Source organism: Ceratotherium simum, chromosome 24 (assembly GCF_057802395.1).
Source record: "Ceratotherium simum simum isolate JZ-2026a chromosome 24, ASM5780239v1, whole genome shotgun sequence".
NCBI classification, from domain to species: Eukaryota; Metazoa; Chordata; class Mammalia; order Perissodactyla; family Rhinocerotidae; genus Ceratotherium; species Ceratotherium simum.
In genome coordinates, this window is record NC_141923.1 from 24,487,016 (window position 1) to 24,504,610 (window position 17,595).

The 17,595-nt window shown below is 39.4% G+C and overlaps 1 protein-coding gene across 1 annotated transcript in view; it reads right to left on the bottom strand.

Moving 5' to 3' along the window:
- LOC101397659 (neurexin-3) overlaps positions 1 to 17,595 on the bottom strand; it is a 964,554-nt gene that overhangs the window by 327,033 nt on the left and 619,926 nt on the right. The window lies entirely within an intron of this gene.

Below are 17,595 nucleotides of genomic sequence, written 5' to 3' on the forward strand. Positions count from 1 at the left end.
GAGCCTGACCTCTTGTTAATTTAATCTGCTATTAAATCAGAAGCTTTGAGTTTTAAGTTGGAGAGAGAACAGAAAAAGAGAGAGACAGAGACAGAGAACCTGTAAAGAGGGCTTAACAGACGGGAGCACGAGAGAGCAGAGATCATTTAGGCAAACAATAGTTCACAATGAAGAAAACCTAGCAACTTACTCTCTGCTTCTCCATCATCCAGAGCTCAGTCTCCAATTTGCTCAAACTTCAATTGAAACAGAACAACTGGTCTTTTCATTATGCATGGTAATCTGAGAATTCTGAGGCGTGTGTGTTACCTCCAGCTTTCTCACTAACCAACTCTGAGACCCTAAGTAGGTAGGTCTCTGGGCCTCCGTATATTCATCTCTAAAATGAGTGTTTGAACCACATAGTCTCTTAGGTGGCCTCCAGCATTTAACTGCTCATCCTGGGCTTCCTACTGGGACCTGCTGAGAATGGCGGTTTACTCTGTCAGCATGGTGATCCCATCAAAGCAGTGGTCTCCAAAGTGGGGTGGGTATCCCCAGGGGATGCCAAGGTTGGTTCACTGAGGTTATGAGGAAAAAATATTGGAACATCTATCTATCTAATCTTATCTTTTAAAAATTCTGATGTTTCTGTATGTTTTATAACATAAACAACATATAGGCATGTGTATACTCTACATAATATGTATACATATTTACAAGTGCTATATGGGTAATTTTTTTTCTAGTATGTGTAGGCAATCAAAAATGTTTGGAGACCACAGTACTAGAGAGCTAACATATTGCAGTTTGATTTTTTTCTTCCTAACACTAAATGCTTAATAATGTTTCTTAATTTTAAACCACATAGACAGGCATAATGTCATTAATAACAATAACAACAATAATAATATTGGTTCAAAAGCTTATGTACTATAGGAAAAAACCCATCTTATTACACAACCATAGTTGAAGCCTGGATTTTTAAAGAAAATAGTATTCTAAAGGATAGGTGCATGTATCTAATGGAAACAAGACATTCTCTGTCAGAAAAATCATCGTTTCCCCTTAAGCCTCCAGGATTATTATAACAGTATGTTAAAATATATGGAAACACATTGACAGCACCCTGTTAGCTTTCTCTACCATTTTGTCTATTTTTCTGAGTTACAAAATAGATGAAGTTCAAGTTTGAAGTAATCCTCTCCCTTGAAGTCCCTCTCTAAAATCAGATACTCACAGTAATGCCTGGGATATGATGTGCTATTCCGACCTCTCTAGTTTGGGAAGAATATTGAAATATCAGAGAAGCTACAAAGATAGACTCGAAAGAAAAAAAAGGAGTACACAAAAGGCTAGAAGATAAAACATAAAAGGAGAGGTGGTGAGGGCTAAATTTATAAAGTCTGGCAAAGCAATGACTCCAAGGGACTAGATCACAGCCTATAAATACCTTCAAGGTAACAATATAATTGAAGAGAAAGAATTATTCACATTTCAGAAGATGGTATGACTGGAAGCCATGGCCTGAAGCAATGAAAAAAATAAGTTTAGGTAAAATTGTCAGGAGGGGGGAATAAGAAATTCTTGACAATCTGAGGAATGGAACAGTGAAAGCAATCCCCAGAGGAAGCATTGGAAGCATTTTGGTACAGACAGTCCAAAGCCCTTGAGCGAGAAACAGGGATTAACAATTGTGTTCCTCAATAATGTGTCACCTTTCACTCTTGTCAGATTTCGGAGCTCTCAGACGCGCCCCTGAAAGGCAGCCACCTTAAGAGAAGGTTAAGTAGTCAGAGATTTGCATGAAGACTCTTAATTAGAGAATAGTCAAGAAAACTCTGAAGCACCAATATTGTAAAGTTATGAATTAAAATATAAGAAAAATGTGTTATTTTATGTGTATTATATGTAATATTTTAGGAATGATACCCAACTTTTCCCAGAAAAATTAACAAAATCTTCATCTATAAATTACCATTCTGTGTTCAATATGAAGGTTCTTAAAAGAGCACAAATAAGGTGAACCACTGAGTTAAAATTATTAAATGTGTTATGCTACATAAAAATTTTACACATGAAATATAAGAATATGTGAGCCAGAAGTACTTCTGAGTAGGCAAATATATACCCTTAGTATAGTAATGCAAAGTCAATTTCTAAGGTCTTCTAAACCATTAAAAATAGCTGTGTCTATGAAAATGTTTGAGAGCACTGTTTACATATAATATGTGAAGGAATGCCCCAAAACTGTTAACACAACTTCTGTGTGAGAGGAGTCACAAAATTAAATGTCTGCAGGGGTGAGGCAGGCAAAGAGACGAATGAAGAAGCTGGATGATATATGTGACAGACAGTTGGTGGAGACCAGGGTGGAGATGCCACATGGGAACACTGGCCCAGTGTAGCTGAACCTTCTAATCTTTTAAAGAGAAACTGAAAATCTCAATTTATATAAGAAATTTCTGAGTTTTAAGATATATTTGTGTATTGGATGGGGCCCTTGGGACACTAACTCGGCACATTCTCTAAACGCCTCACACTGAAGACCAAGGAAACCCCGTTCCCTGAGATTAGGAACCAGGAACAGCACGATTGGAACCAAGTGGAAGAAAATGGCTTGTTTGTGCAGTATCACCACACAACGGGGAGAGAGTAGGAAGACAAGACATCTTGCTCTTTCATCCAATGATCCAGGAAGGCAGGAGGTGCTGGAGAAACTGAAATAGCCCGGTTTTAGTTGCCCTCACACTGCTGCCCTGCACACACTCAGGAATCTAAGTGTTCACGACAGTGAGGAGGGTACAGCTGGCTCTGGCCTCGCTGGCAGTCATCAAGAAGAGCAGAAAGTCCCCCTTAGGAAATTAAATCTTCAACTCCCCTAAAGACAGAAGCAAGCAGAACTGTGACTTCTTATGGACACCCAGAGGGACTTAGTGGGAGTTTGTTTCCAGAAGCTACTGTATGAAAAGCAGTGGCTAGGTTTCCCAAGTCTAGCAGTTCTAGGTCCAAGTTTACTAGGTGGCTCTTGGTTAGCAGTAGGGGTTGAGTTCACAGAACAGTGTTTTTTAAAACACACACACAGTTTTCCTACTGTGTGAAATGAGCTGTTCTGTGTCAATCCTGTGATCTTGGCCTCCGCAGCATAGAGATGTCACTGTGCACACAAAACTTTCTGACCAGCTCATGTCACGTACAAACATGGGCACAGAATTTGAAGTCAAGTCTCCCTATTTTGTAGTATCAGTTGTTCTCTTACAGAGAGACACGAGAACTCAATCTGCATGCCTCAGAAAGAAGTGTGGTCTTCCTGCTAGGGTTGGGGTTCATGCCATAGGAGAATCCTTTGTTAATATACTATTTATACCAAGCACTCACTTTTAACAAAGAAGCCATTTGTGGAAATGCAGGCAAAAACTTTTCTTTCTTGCCTTCTATGTTCCTTCACATCGATTATATAAAGTGGGTGTTCTTGTTCCCCTTATTAAAAATTGATAGTAATTTATAAGGAGAGAGCTAATGGTAAGTTCCTGGTTCCTAAAGGGGGATCTGTTATGGTGAGTGAATAACATCTGTTATGTTATATCATTATGGGGAATATCCAATTTTGGATGAAACACATTTAACTCCTCCTTGGAGAATTATTGTAAGATAACACTCTTAGAATCTCTGCAAAGACCTAGCTCAAATAAAAGATCAAGATTTAGAAAAATTAAAAGGACTTCTCTGGTTTTCCCCAGAGCTGACTTACTGTGTCTGCGTTTCAGTCCAATGTTTGCATGTATTTAACACACACACACAGCTTGGAGGAGGAAGCGCACACTCTGTGTTTTGCAGTGTTTGGGTGTGAACCAAAGGGAAACATGTGGTTCCATTCTGTTTCCTGTAGCATTCAGTTAAGTGGAGGGAAAACCTAACTTATATTGATACTATCACCGCAGGGGGTGATCTTGTAAAAGATTGGGATTGGGGAGGGGAAGCCATAGGTCAATATGTAGACATGACAGTCTAGCAGTCGTGGAAAATATACCAGAAGGGGTGTGGTCTGTTTCCCAGGGAGGGAGGGTTTTTACTTGGTTGATTTGGGTTTCTGTCTTTTTTTTCGAGGTTAGTACTGTTTGGATATCTCTAGCGATTTGCTGTCTGTGAAATATAGATGGATGTTCTGAAGGGATCCTGTACAATTACAAAATGAAACAATAGGAATGGCCACAGTCATTTCAAAGAAACTGAGGGTGAAGATGTTATTCTTTTTTGTTTCATTTTGGTACCGAAAACAAACTAGAGTGGTTATTATGGCGGTCACTGTAGAACCTCCAGCTGGTGAGATGGCCCTTTGTTCTTTTTTGATTATAAGGGTAAAAGAAGTTCATGTGGGGATTCGGGAAATAAAGAAGAGTACAAAGATGGAAACAAAAGTTTGGTGGGGATTCACCAGTCTGTTAATAAGTTAATTAAATATATACAACATCGTGTTTTCACAAAGTTCTACAGCACTCAGGTCTTGACTGCTTGTACCCACTGAGGATTCCTCCGCTAGAATGGAAGCTCCATGAGGACAGGGAGTCTGTCTATCTTGTTCACTCTTGTATCCCCAGCTCCCAGAACCTACCTGAAAGATAGTAGGAGCTGGTTGAATAAAAATAAATAAATAAATTGTTTTTCACTAAAGTAGGTTACTGATTTTGCCTGTCTGGGTAATTTTGACTTGGGAATTCTGTCCCCACCTGCCTCTCATATAGAGTTTGTTGTGTTATACTTCTTGCTATATGCCCCTGGATCTATTCCCAACCACTCAGGGAGAATTTTGTCTTTTTTTTTTTTTAAAGTAGCCGTGCTTTGTGGATAGTCAACGACCTTCACCCACTGTGCATTCACAGTGTCCTGGGAAACTTGTCACACCAAATTCATTTTCCTCTTTCATACTTGAGTATTGAATTAAGCTTTGCCGTTTAGCTGTGCAACAAAGTCAGCTCCAGTATTGCTGATGTCAGTAGCTAACATGAAAGTCTGCTAACCCTAGGAATTAGGCATCAAGTCAGAGGCAAATTGAATGGAATCTGCTCCCACTTCAAGAAATGTGATTTCCAAAGGTAAAGGTCTACCTTTCATGTTTTTACTATACTCTGCCACTAGACGTTAGAAGCTAATAGACCAGTGGGTGATAGCCTGGGGCTGCTGTGAAGACAGTCATATTTGATTTTAAATTAGATATACAGAAAATTAAATACTGACTGCAGAGAGACTAAATGTGTTTCTGTATTATTTGACATCATTTAGGGTTTTCAAGCGAGAACATTTGAAGACTTCTAATACAGCGTTATCACACAATGAAATATGAGAATGCATTTATCCAATAACCTCTGCTTGGATAGACTACATTTCAAAGATTTTTGTTAAAATTTGGGAACAAAAGTTACCTCTGAACCGCTTGGTCCACCATATTACATGCAAAACCTCATATTAGTTCCCAAGCCATTCTGCATAGGGGTGCTCAAGAAAGAAGTTTAGGGGTAATTGAGTGCCTTAATACTGTTGAGACAAAAAACAAACACTAGGAAGCAATCAAATGTAATGTGAAACGAAGAACTTCTTTGAATCAAAAAACAAAATGACTTAGTTTCGATTTTGTATTCTGCTTTAGCCAAAATACTGTGTTCCATCCTTCTATTTCTGTTCACCATTCTTAACTGTGTGGATTTAAAAAAAAATCACAGATCTTGCTAAATTCACCATATCCAGCCTCAATACCTCAATATTTCAGCCAACTGAAACTTATATTTCAGTTTCTGTGTAGATTGCATCGTATTCACCACCAATAGTCTAGTTTTTATCCATCATGATATATATGTGACTCTTTACCTCTTTTGCCTTCCTTCCACCCTCTTCCCCTCTTGTAACCATCAATCTATTCTCCTTATCTATGTGTTTGGTTGTTTATCTTCCACATATGAGTGAAATCATATAATATTTGTCTTTCTCTGTCTGACTTATTTGGCTTAGCATAATACTCTGAAGGACCATCCATGTTGCTGCAAATGGCACTATTTTGTCTTTTTTGTGGCTGAGTAGTATTCCATTGTGTTCCATATATACCACATCTTCTTTATCCATTCATCTATTGATGGGCACTTGAGTTGCTTCCACATCTTGGCTATTGTGAATAATGCTGTGATAAACATAGGAGGGCATATATCTTTTTGAATTATTGATTTCACGTTCTTTGGATAAATACACAGCAGTGGAATAGCTGGATCATATGGTATTTCTATTTTTAATTTTTTTAGAAATCTCCATACTGTATTCCATAGTGGCTGCACCAGTTTGCATTACCACCAGCAGTGTATGAGGGTTCACTTTTCTCTACACCCTCTCCAACACTTGTTATTTCTTGTCTTGTTAATTATAGCCTTGAATAGGTAATTATTGAAGGGAGTATATATGACATTAGAATCAAACACACCAACATTTAGTTCTCTTTCCTTCCCTTGACATTGTGAACAAATAGTTACTTAATCTTCCGAGTCTTAGTTTCTTAATCTGTAAAATACAGGTTATCCCACCAACTTGACAGTGTTGTGAGGACTAAATGAGCTGATATATATAAAATGACTAGCAAACTGCCTGGACAAGAAATAAAACAGCAAATACAGAAGTGATTACAAAAATATGCATGCCATTGGGTAAGAATATGGGTTTATAGCCATGAAAAGTCAAGTAGTGGAGTTCATTTCCAAAAGAGTTTAGTAACCTAAGTATTACAGTTTGCATTTAAGAAAGGGCTGGATAATTATGACCATTAGTAACACTTGTGGCTATCTAAGCTACGATAATGATAACGGTAATCAGATTCCATGCCTCACCACAAAAGGTGATCACTGGGATCAGGGGATTTGTTCTTTGAACTGTAGCATGACCTTAAGTCCAAACTGTGTCCCTCAAAATGATGCTCCAAGGGGTGAGTTGCAAGGTCTGAGAGACACACACCAGATAAAAACATCATTTGAGGACCATAGGAAGTCATGGGATCTGCAGCTGGGTCGTCCACATTTTGGCTCTGATCTGCCATTTGTCTGATTGTTAACCCCGCTGTTGAAAACTATAACCATTTTGGCATCTCTTAGGTCTTCATTTCCAGGTCTTTAACCACAATCTCTTAGCCATCAAGAGACCTGCTGGGTGGTAGATATACCAATATTATAGGTGTACCACTATCATTATGAAAACAATCTTATTTGTTTTGTATCTGTTTCAGTGGTAATGTGAACGGTAACATTCACATGCATTCTCCCATTTGATCTTCCCTTCAGTACTATGAGGTTGGCAGAACAGGATCTATATCTCCGCCGTTTACATGAGATAACTGCTGGTTGGTGGCAGTGCTAGAGCTAAACTCTAAGTCTTCTGGCTCTGAGTTAGTAATGTTCATGACAACTACCAAGGGAAGAAATTCAGAATGCCTGGTGAGAGGACTGGAATGACAAAGATTATACACCATAATAAATACCAATAAAGACGAAGAAGACATCCCCACAAAGTGATTTCAAACAAAAGAGGTGTGACTAAAAAGTATGGAAAAGATAGCTCTAGAACTATTTATGTTTGAAAACCTCTCTCAATCCTTTTGACTTCTGTAAAACTTCACTATCTAGGTCTTCCCTGACCTTCAAGCCTTTTCTTTTTAGCTTTCTTCATTTTCCTCCTTTATCTTGTAAAGCTCTGTATATATTTCCCAAGTTCCTACTCATTTATCTCCCTGGAGATCTTAGCAATCCTCGGAGCTTCCACTGTCATTGTCAGGCTGAGAATTTTCCAGTCCCTACCTCTAGTCCTTATCTCTCATTTGAGTTCATCACACATTTCCTATTGGAAATCTCTATAGATTGATTCTTGGATGGCTTATATTTTACAACATCAAAGTCAAACTCTGATCTTATTCTAAAATCTGTTTTTCTTATATGTCCCTGTTTTATTGTTGTTGTTAATGAAATCATAATCTTCCCAATCTAGACATTCCTTACTTCTCTCCTTTTCCCAACCAGCTGGCAATATCTGTTGGTTCTACTTCTGAAATACCTTTTGTTTCATCCTCATTACCTTCCTATGATCATCATCGTAGAATAAGTCCTTAAAAATGTTTTTCCCTGACCACTTAAACAATGACCTGTTATTTATTCCCCTTGAACCCATTGAAAAACATACTTTCAACAAAGCCAAAATAATCTTCCTAAAAATTAAACTTTGGGCATTTCATCTTCTGCTCAAAATCTTTCAATGCCTCCTCACTGCTTTCAGAAGAAATCTATCAATATGGCATTAAAGTCCTCCCTACTACAGACCTAAGCTATGTGGAAAGAAAAAAATTGTAAAAACCTGAAAACACAGCTATCATTAGTTTAGCATCTACTGTGAACCAGATACTCATTAATAACATATTCACATATGTTATTATAAATCTTCACACAGACTTGCAAGGCGACATTATTTTTATTATCTCCATTTTACAGAGCAGTCAAATAATTCATCCAAAGCCATAGAGCTGGTTGGGGCAGAGCTAGATCTTGAATCACAGACCACTTGCCTCTAAAATATGTGCTCTCTGTGCTATTCCACACTCTCTGCCTTATCCCTCAAGCCATTTATTCTGTTCAAACTAAATACCTCACTAATTTGAGATAGGCTGTATTTCTTTCCTTTGAGGCTATATTCATGCTGGTATCTTCATCTGGCATGTTCCTTCTTCAGGTTCCACCAGTCAAAATCTGACCTACCCTGCCTATGTACATTTCGTTAATCTCCACAACCAGCAATATTCTTACCTTCCTCAGTATACAGCCCATGCTGCCTTAATACAGAGTCATGTGTACAATGTTTTTTCCCCTCCTTGATGCTAAATCTTTTCATATCTCTACCAACTCTGAACAAATTGCTATTCCATAAATACGTGTTGAATTAAAATTATCACCACTACACTTTCTACTCTGAAACTTTCATTAGGAGTGTAACAGTAATTAAGAGTCAGAACTGGATGTAAATGCCTGCTCAACCATTTATTAGCAGTGCTATCTTGGGAAAATTCTTTAGCTTCATTAAACATTAGTTGACTCATTTATAAAGTGAGGATATTAATAGTGACTACCTCATTGAGTTGTTGTGAGCTCATAATAAAATAACGTAAACAAAGTTCTTACACAGTATCTGGTACCTGGTAGTTTGTCAGTCAATATTAGTGGTAAGTGATAGTAATGGTAGCAATATAAGATGATCTCTAAAGATACAGTCCTAAGTAAATGTGGGAAATAATCATCTATGCCATTAAATTCCCTGCCATTTTATTAAAAATGGAGTAGAAAAATAAACTGAATTAAAGAGGTTAACTAAGGAGTCAGGAATAGAATATGAGACATAACTGCCAATCATCTCCTGTCATCCTGAGTGTGAACTGAGTTCAGGATGAAAGTTAGTTTGGGCGATCAACAGGGCTTATCTAAATGTCTTTAAGTGATTCTAGGTTGCAAAGGTGTCATCTCAGGCTGGGAAATGACAGGTCTGGCTGTCAGTACCATCTTTGAGGCTAATACATTTATACAGTTCCCTCTGCCATCTATCAGGGAAACACTAACAAGTGGAAACAGCAGCAGTGACAGCATCAGGATCTAAGCCTAGGATGCTATGGGGCGGGTGGCTAATGAATTCCCTCATCAGTACCCTGAGCTTCCATGCCTTCTGAATGCAGCCAGGGATCTAAAATCCATCATCTATAGCTTCAGGGAGTCAATGAGTTATTTCTTGCCCTGCTGCACTGAACAACACCCCACGAGTAATGACTAGTAACAGTGCAAGCGATGGGTCAATGAGATAATTCATCCCACCAACAATGTTAAGGTAAGCTTGCCATTAGGTCATATGAGCCCCAGCACTCCCTTGATGGTGCCTAGAGTTTGCCTTGCTGGTTGTACTTTAGATTCATACGTCTGAAAAGCCTCTGCTATTCAGAATTGTTCAGCTATTTGATAACTGCGGTAATCTAGGATATATGCCACCAGGCTGGCTTTAAATCAGTAGCATCTTGACTCCTCCTTAGAATTTTATACTACTTAAGTTGAAGTAGTCTGATTAAAGTCTATTCTTTACTTAGGAAAATAAAATATACTGTTTTCTCTGACTCAAAAAATGTTAATTGAAGAAAAAGTACCAATAATATTAAAAGCTATGCATGGTTGAAAGCTCACTATATGCCAGGAGCTATGCAAGAGTTTTATATACATCATCTCGTAATGTGTAGAAAGCATAATTTCTCATATTTTAATGACTGTGGTCTTTCAAGTCTGTTAGCTCTATGTGAGCCAGGGTTGATCACAGTATCCCCAAAATGTAACACTTTGCCTTACCAAAAACCAAACCGCTCAATTTATGTATAATGAATGACGCTCATGAGCTAAATTCTCTTAATCCTAATTTTTCTAAATTCTTATTGTGTATGCATTGAGGATTCTGAAACATGACTGTCATCAGTTAACAGTCAAAGAGTCACTGGTATAAGTGAGAAATGAGAAAGATATGGCCACTTGACCCTTGCTCCTCATAATTGTCTACCAGCCATAAAATATTTTCTACACGCTTTATCTACTTGACTTTTATGATTGCGTTATGGTATCTTTCACCTGCACACCAAATTTATCATTCATTTTTCTTTCATATTTTGAGAAATCAAAATCTATGAAATGCTTTTATTTGTATATGTGCTTTTAGGTTTCCAGTTTACTGACTTTCCAGTTAATGACTAGATGCTTGACAGCACCAGCTACTCATCTTCCTCCTAATCTGGCTGTACCCACATTAGGACCTCAGGTCTAGCAATGACACTTTCTGGGCTCTATTAATCCCCAAGTACAGGGCCAAGCCCTTGATGTCTTTATCTGGTGCCCATGGTGGATCTCAACCCACTTTCATACTCTCCCTGCCTAGAAAGGTTTTGTTTTCCTGATGCTGCTACATATTGTTATTGTTTTGTTGTTCTCCCTCTCCCCTCCTCCTCCTCCTTCTTCTTTTGGCAAGATGGGGCATTTCCATTCTCCATGGTTCACACAATTGAAGAGGAACTTCAGGGCAGGATGGATTACACTTTCACTGGTAAGTATAGAGCCCTCCGGAACATTATAGTAAAGAGCAACAGAAGCACAATGCATCACCTTGTGACGTCGTATACAGACATAATGCCCCACAATGAGACACCAAGGAAGCTGTAGGTGTCCACCTATCCTATTGACCTAACCAGTCCTCTCTCAGACGGGACTGAGTTCTTCACCAGGTGCTAACAGACCACTCCAAAAGTCTCAATTGTGGATCTGATTAATTCAAAAAATTTGCTTTTATCAGATAAAATAGGAATTTGTTTGCAGAAACAGTCCCAGCAAGCTTTTAAAAATACTTGACATGAGACTCTACTTTCAATTTTAAAATATGTTCTTCCTTTCACTAATATTTTTTTCCCTAATGAAATCATCACCTTCTGGATATTTCATCAAGAAAACTACCATTCTACCTTTGTGCAGTCCTTTGCTGTTAACAAACAACTTCCGAATACTTTATTTCATTTGAAGCTCAGGAAAACCCTGTAACATAATATTTTTTGTGCCCATTTAAAAGAAGGTGAAGCTCCAAGCAGGGGAGTGGCTTGCTCAAAGCCAAATAGCTCACTGGATACTGACAGAAATGAGACTCAAAGCCAAATCTTTTGATTTCAAATTAAGTACTCTTTCCACTACGGCATGCTGTCTCTCAAAACCAAGTGTGGAACCAAAGTAAGCAGATTGAGATAGACATTCCTTAGGAGTAATAGAGATCTGAGAAAAACACACACCAACTCCCATGCAGGTAGCTGCCTCTGGTCCAGCTTCCATAAACAGTCACTTCATCTAATCTCCACTTCCACTTCTGTTTCCTGCCTTCTTCCACTCTGCTGGGAGGGAACGGCTAAGCTGGAAGCTGCAGAGAGGATCCCCTGCAGGCCCTCTCTGCAGAAGTGGCTAATGATCTGGAAAAGCTCCTAAGCCCAGAAAACTCAAAGAGGCCTTTTCACTAAGAACAAATAGCAGCGAAAGGAAATACAGAGCCAACCTGCGGTGCGCAGCATACCGTGGGAAACGACATTGCATCTGTTGGACATCTTTGTTGTTTTCTTGTTCTTTCTTTCTTTACTAGTGATACCAGTCTCAAACACGCCAACATTCCTCTGTACTCCTCTGCCGATTCCCCCAGATACAGTTCCTGAATCAAATCCAGTTCTGCTACAGGCCAAACCCAGAGATGATTCTAAACTAACAGCCACCTAACCTCACCGAGGACTAACCCAGCAGACGTTGATGGTTTCCTGTAAATACCCCACACAGACAGCCAAAAAGAAGCATCCAGGCCAACAATTTATAGATGCAATAGATGCGAGGAACAGGTCATTTATTATAATTCAGCTCTGCTCCCATTTATTCTCCAGGAGTCTCTTCCAATGCTATAAATTATGGAAAAACAATACTATATAAACCAAATTTAATAAATATCCGATTTCCCCCAAAGATGACACTGACAGAATATTCCAGCTTTTTTGGGGTGGCTCAGTTTTTGGAAGGAAACCCTTTACCATTATGAAAAGGGGACCAGTCTGACCAGCAGTTATTTGTCTTCTCCCACCTTGTTTTGCTTAAGTATCTATGTTATAAGTCAGGAGGGAAACAGTTGGGGAAGGTTATAGATTCTTCTCAAACAAAACAGATGCCCTGACACATAAATTTTCACTGTTCCTGAAAGGCTCATAATTAAAAAATGAATTCAAGAGGATTTACTGTAAATTACAACAGGGAGAAAGAAATTAATAGGATGTCTTTTTTACACCCTGCATTAACTACATAAAGAGAAGCTAATTGTTGCCCAGGTTCTCCTCGACCTTCTATTTTGTAAGTGGTAAAAGAAGGCTGTCAAGTGTTTCGTGATAGCAATAGCAAGCACTTCATGGTAATCTTTTCTCTGGTCCTATTCAATTTTTTCCCTATTGTATGAATGAAGGTGAGTGTAACGTGACACAGCTCCATAGAGTTTAGAAGTGGGGTCAATAGGCAGATGTCATTTGCAAGTAATAGCAGCTTCTCTCCAAATATTGAGCAGGTTAATTCCTCAACAATAGATTTCAATGGAGGAAACATATTTGAAGCAATCATTTAAAAAAAATCCCTCTGCCCTAAGATGCCCTCCCTCCACAGAATTTGATTTCACACACACACACTTCAACAAAGATTTTTTGCCTTTGTCAAACACGTTTCATCTGCGATTTCATTATTATCATGACTAACAATTGACAGAATATAGTGCATCATTGGAAGTGTGAACAGAAAACAAAGAAAGGTAAGCTAATTTGAAGCAAACAATCCAAATTATGTTGATCTCTTGGCCTTCTCTGATTTTTTTTAATGATCTAATTCTTGTCTTGTTCAGCACTTACTGTCAAAGCCCATTTAATCACCATGAGACCCAGAGGAGTGGGAAGACTTTAGGTTTAAAAGAAACCAGCAAAAGAAAGAAGAGCCTCTGCTCTTTTGCCCAGAACAACAGATAATCTGAGCAAATTGTGAAACAGGAAAAAACGTGCCTACAGCCCCTACCCAACACTGTGTCGGTGCCCCTTTCTTTGCACCAATTCTTGACCCTAGAGTACCAACGCCTTCATTCTGCCCAAGCTTTCTCCGTGTATTCCTGCCATCTCCCAAAATGTTGTATATCCCCAAATTAGTCATACTCATTTCCTTTCTTCCCAACTCTCCAAACAAAACTCAAATCCTGCCAGAGAAGCTGACCTTAGTCTGGTGTGAGAAGGACATAATAAGACTACTTTAAACTAATTAGTAAATGATTCAAGGGCCTCCAGTGGAACATGAGTTTAAGAAGGTATCTATTTTCCTAAAAAGTTCTTAACATATGGGGATTTTAGATGAAAAAGGAAAAGAAATGGGAAAGTTCAAGTATGTGAGGAAGGATTGTGTGCAGCCTAGAGCAAGTATAATGGATGTGCAGCATATGTCCGTCCACAAAGCCCCATTCTGCACAGGTGGCAGACATGGCTAGTGGAAGCCAGAACACCTACCGGCTGGATTTGCCTGCTGCCTTCACACAATTTCCCAAGGTAAAGCTTGAAGTGAGAGAGTGAGAAGCACCGAGAGCTGGCAGCCAAGAAGGAGCCTATTTGCCATTCCTGCTCCGGAGGCTCCAGGGTGGGCAGGTCTTCTAGAGTGGGTGCTCAGGTAAGGATCAGACTCCCTGGGGTTCTTGGAAGAGCATTTTCTTCCCCTTCAAATAAGGTCACTTGGGGGTAAAAAGGGCTTATTCCAATGATAGTGTTACTGTTGCTCAAAATACTTCAGGAATTCCTAAGAATTGCCCTCACCATCACCTTAGAAAACACAGTCTCTATATCTCTCCCTCTCCCTCCTCTCTGTCTCTGTCTCTCTCACACATGCACCCACACACGTACACACACACTGGCTAATTTCAGAGTTTATACTTTGCTTTTGACCAACTTACAAGCTTGACCACCAATCAGAAATAGCACCGAAAAATTTTTGGTTATTTCCACAATTAACACCCACACTCAAAGAATTTAGCTTGAGCACATCTCTAGGCATTTGTGTCTTCTCTTCCGCAGGCCCACTTCTTCCTTTCTTCTCCTGTCCCCGGGATTTACCCTGCTTTCATCGCCTCTTGTCTGCCCTCACTTTTTCTCTCTTTCCCCAGTGGGTTTCTCTTCTCCCAGGCAAACTGCAAGGGGGACTGAAATATTTTGCTTCCTGCTCAACCCTTTCCACTTTCATTAACGGATCTTAAATTCTTTTCCTTTTGAGTAATTTTCTTTAGTGCAAGGAAACAAACTTCATTTGATAAACAAATCCATGTTTTACAGATGGTCCAAGTCATATAAAAGTATCTTAGGAGGTATTTATGGTTTCATTTTCCTGATGCGTCTTTGTAAATGTCCAAAATCAGAGGCTGGTTTTGTCCTCAAATCTTTTTTCTTTCTGTCTTTCTTTTTTGTGTGTGTGTGAGGAAGATCAGCCCTGTGCTAACATCTGCCAAGCCTCCTCTTTTTTTGCTGAGGGAGACTGGCCCTGGGCTAACATCTGTGCCCATCTTCCTCCACTTTATATGGGACGCCGCCACAGCATGGCTTGTCAAGCGATGCATCGGGCGCGCCCGGGATCTGAACCGGCGAACCCCTGGCCGCTGCAGCGGAGTGTGCGCACTTAACGGCTTGTGCCACCCAGCCAGCCCCTAAAGTCTTTTGATTTTCCATTTGGATTCCTTTATTTCTGAGTGTGGTAAGGAAATTTCCCTCTTCTGTGTAGACCTAGAGATAATCCACTAGGGAATAAACAACGGTTTGAAATTACTAGATCAATGAAGTGGCCTCGTGCTCAAGAGGGCCACAGACATGTCAGGTTCATTCCAGAATGTTGTGGTCTCTTTTTCTTTTCTCTAAACACATCAGATGATATCGCTTCCTAAGCCAAGCTCTGAGGGACAATCTGTGAGATTTTCCAGAATGTTTAAGCAATAGTGGCATCACTGGAATAAGTCCACAGTACCCAAGGGGGCTCTACACATTTTGATGTAAAATTTCTTGTATTTTTGCTTTTAAGATGTTAAAATGGAATGCTATAGTTCCTCCTAGAAGTTCCCAGGATCCTCATATCCATTTTGTAAAAACACTGCCAATTTCAAGTAAACTGTCAGAAAATAAGAAAACATTTCTCTTAAAAGTAGAGCTGCTCTATAAAACACAAATGGGGAGAAATGGATAAACTGGTAGCACATTATCTGACTTAAAAAAAGATGCTCATGGCTGCACCAAATCATATTTTTCCTAGTAAGTCATGCTGAACCAAAAAAAAAAAAGATATATCACCATGAAAATGCAAGTGAGCTGGTAATAATAGCCTACTTATAGATGCCATGAAATGGTCATTAAGTTATATGCAGCATAAATCTCGGAGAGTTTTGTAAATTATAGCGGTTCTTAGAGGCCAAATAAAGATAAACTGTACTAACTATGGCTGCCTTTCTCTTTGCTCTGTGGTATGGCTTTTTAAAATGCTTGAGTTCAGGCACATAGTACCATATGGTTCCTGAAGCATCTGAGAAAGCATTAAAGGTTCACAACTCTTCAAGACCCCGCTTCCACATTTTGGAGGTGATCATTTCTAACCAGTCCTTCCCTGGACTCCTAAGTAGAGTCTTGCCCTATTCTGGCTCACACTGAGGCCAGACAGGCTTCAAGCTCACACCTTATATTTCAAGCTGCTACTGTTTCCAAGGCATGTTGGAAGAGCAGGTGCTGGAGATGGGCACTGCTTCCAGGTCTGAGCTTGTTGCTTGCGGTTCCAGCCAGCCATCTCCAACTCCAGACACCAGCAATGAAATCTCACCCTCTGCTTCCCTGGGTAGACCCGGCACATTAGCAAAATTCTGATTCAAAGATTCCCAGGAAATGTTCCTTCTCCTCCTTTTTGGAGGTTGGTGGTAATCCCCAGTTGATCTTTCCTCTTAACTGCTTTTCCCCCTTGCTGTTTAAACCCATTTCTTATTGCTCCAAATTAAATCCATTCTTTCTAGCCTCGTCGTTGCTAACTAATGAGAACAATTCCTCTCTTTGCTCTTGGTGGCTGCACTATGGGTACTTATGGATGAGAATCATATCCTTCTTCAGCCTACTTTCTTAACTGCAGACTGCACAGGAGATAAAATGGGTTAATTGCTGCTATAAAAATATTTTCTATCCTCATAACGAAGCAATTTTTTCCTCCAAATCATTTTAATTTCTTAGAATTGCACTGTTCTTAATGATCTGCAGTGACTGAGGGTGCAGTCCTATTGTGCTTATATATACAAGCAAAATGTTGGATATAGAATACACATGAATACACCAACTCTTGGTCACTGTGCTGTTTCTTTTTTGCCCTGCACACTCTGACCTGCGATTTTATCACGTTCTTCACATCTCTATGAGGAAGTTTGCAGCTTAGGGTGGGGGTCACCCAAGTGCAGCCTGCAACCTGTTTTTGTAAATACATTTTTATTGGAATACAGTCACACACTTTTTTTTTAATGTATTCTCTATAGCTGCTTTCACATTACAATGGCAGAGTTGAGTAGCTCTGACACAGACTGTACAACCCAGAAAGCCCAAAATATTGACTATCTCACCTTTCACAGGAAAACTTTTCCGACCCCCAGCCTAGGAGATCATTAACACTCAAGTTAGCTTTCCACTTGCACCAGGTTAAGATGACCCACACCAAGTAAATCTCTTATTTACACTTAAATGCCTGCTAAATGTTTCATGACAGGCTAAACCACACAGGGAGCCTGGAAGGGAAGAATTTTTAATTTTTGATCCCAGAGGCACCCTATGGGCATCACTGTTTTTATCTGAAGGCTTAACATGAGGTTTAACACAGACCACTCCATGGATACAGCTGCAACACACTCAGGCGATTTTTATACACATGTGCCCCTTTTCTGTGTCTATCTAGAATGTTCTACTGCATTTATCTGGCTGACCAACTCAGATCACCA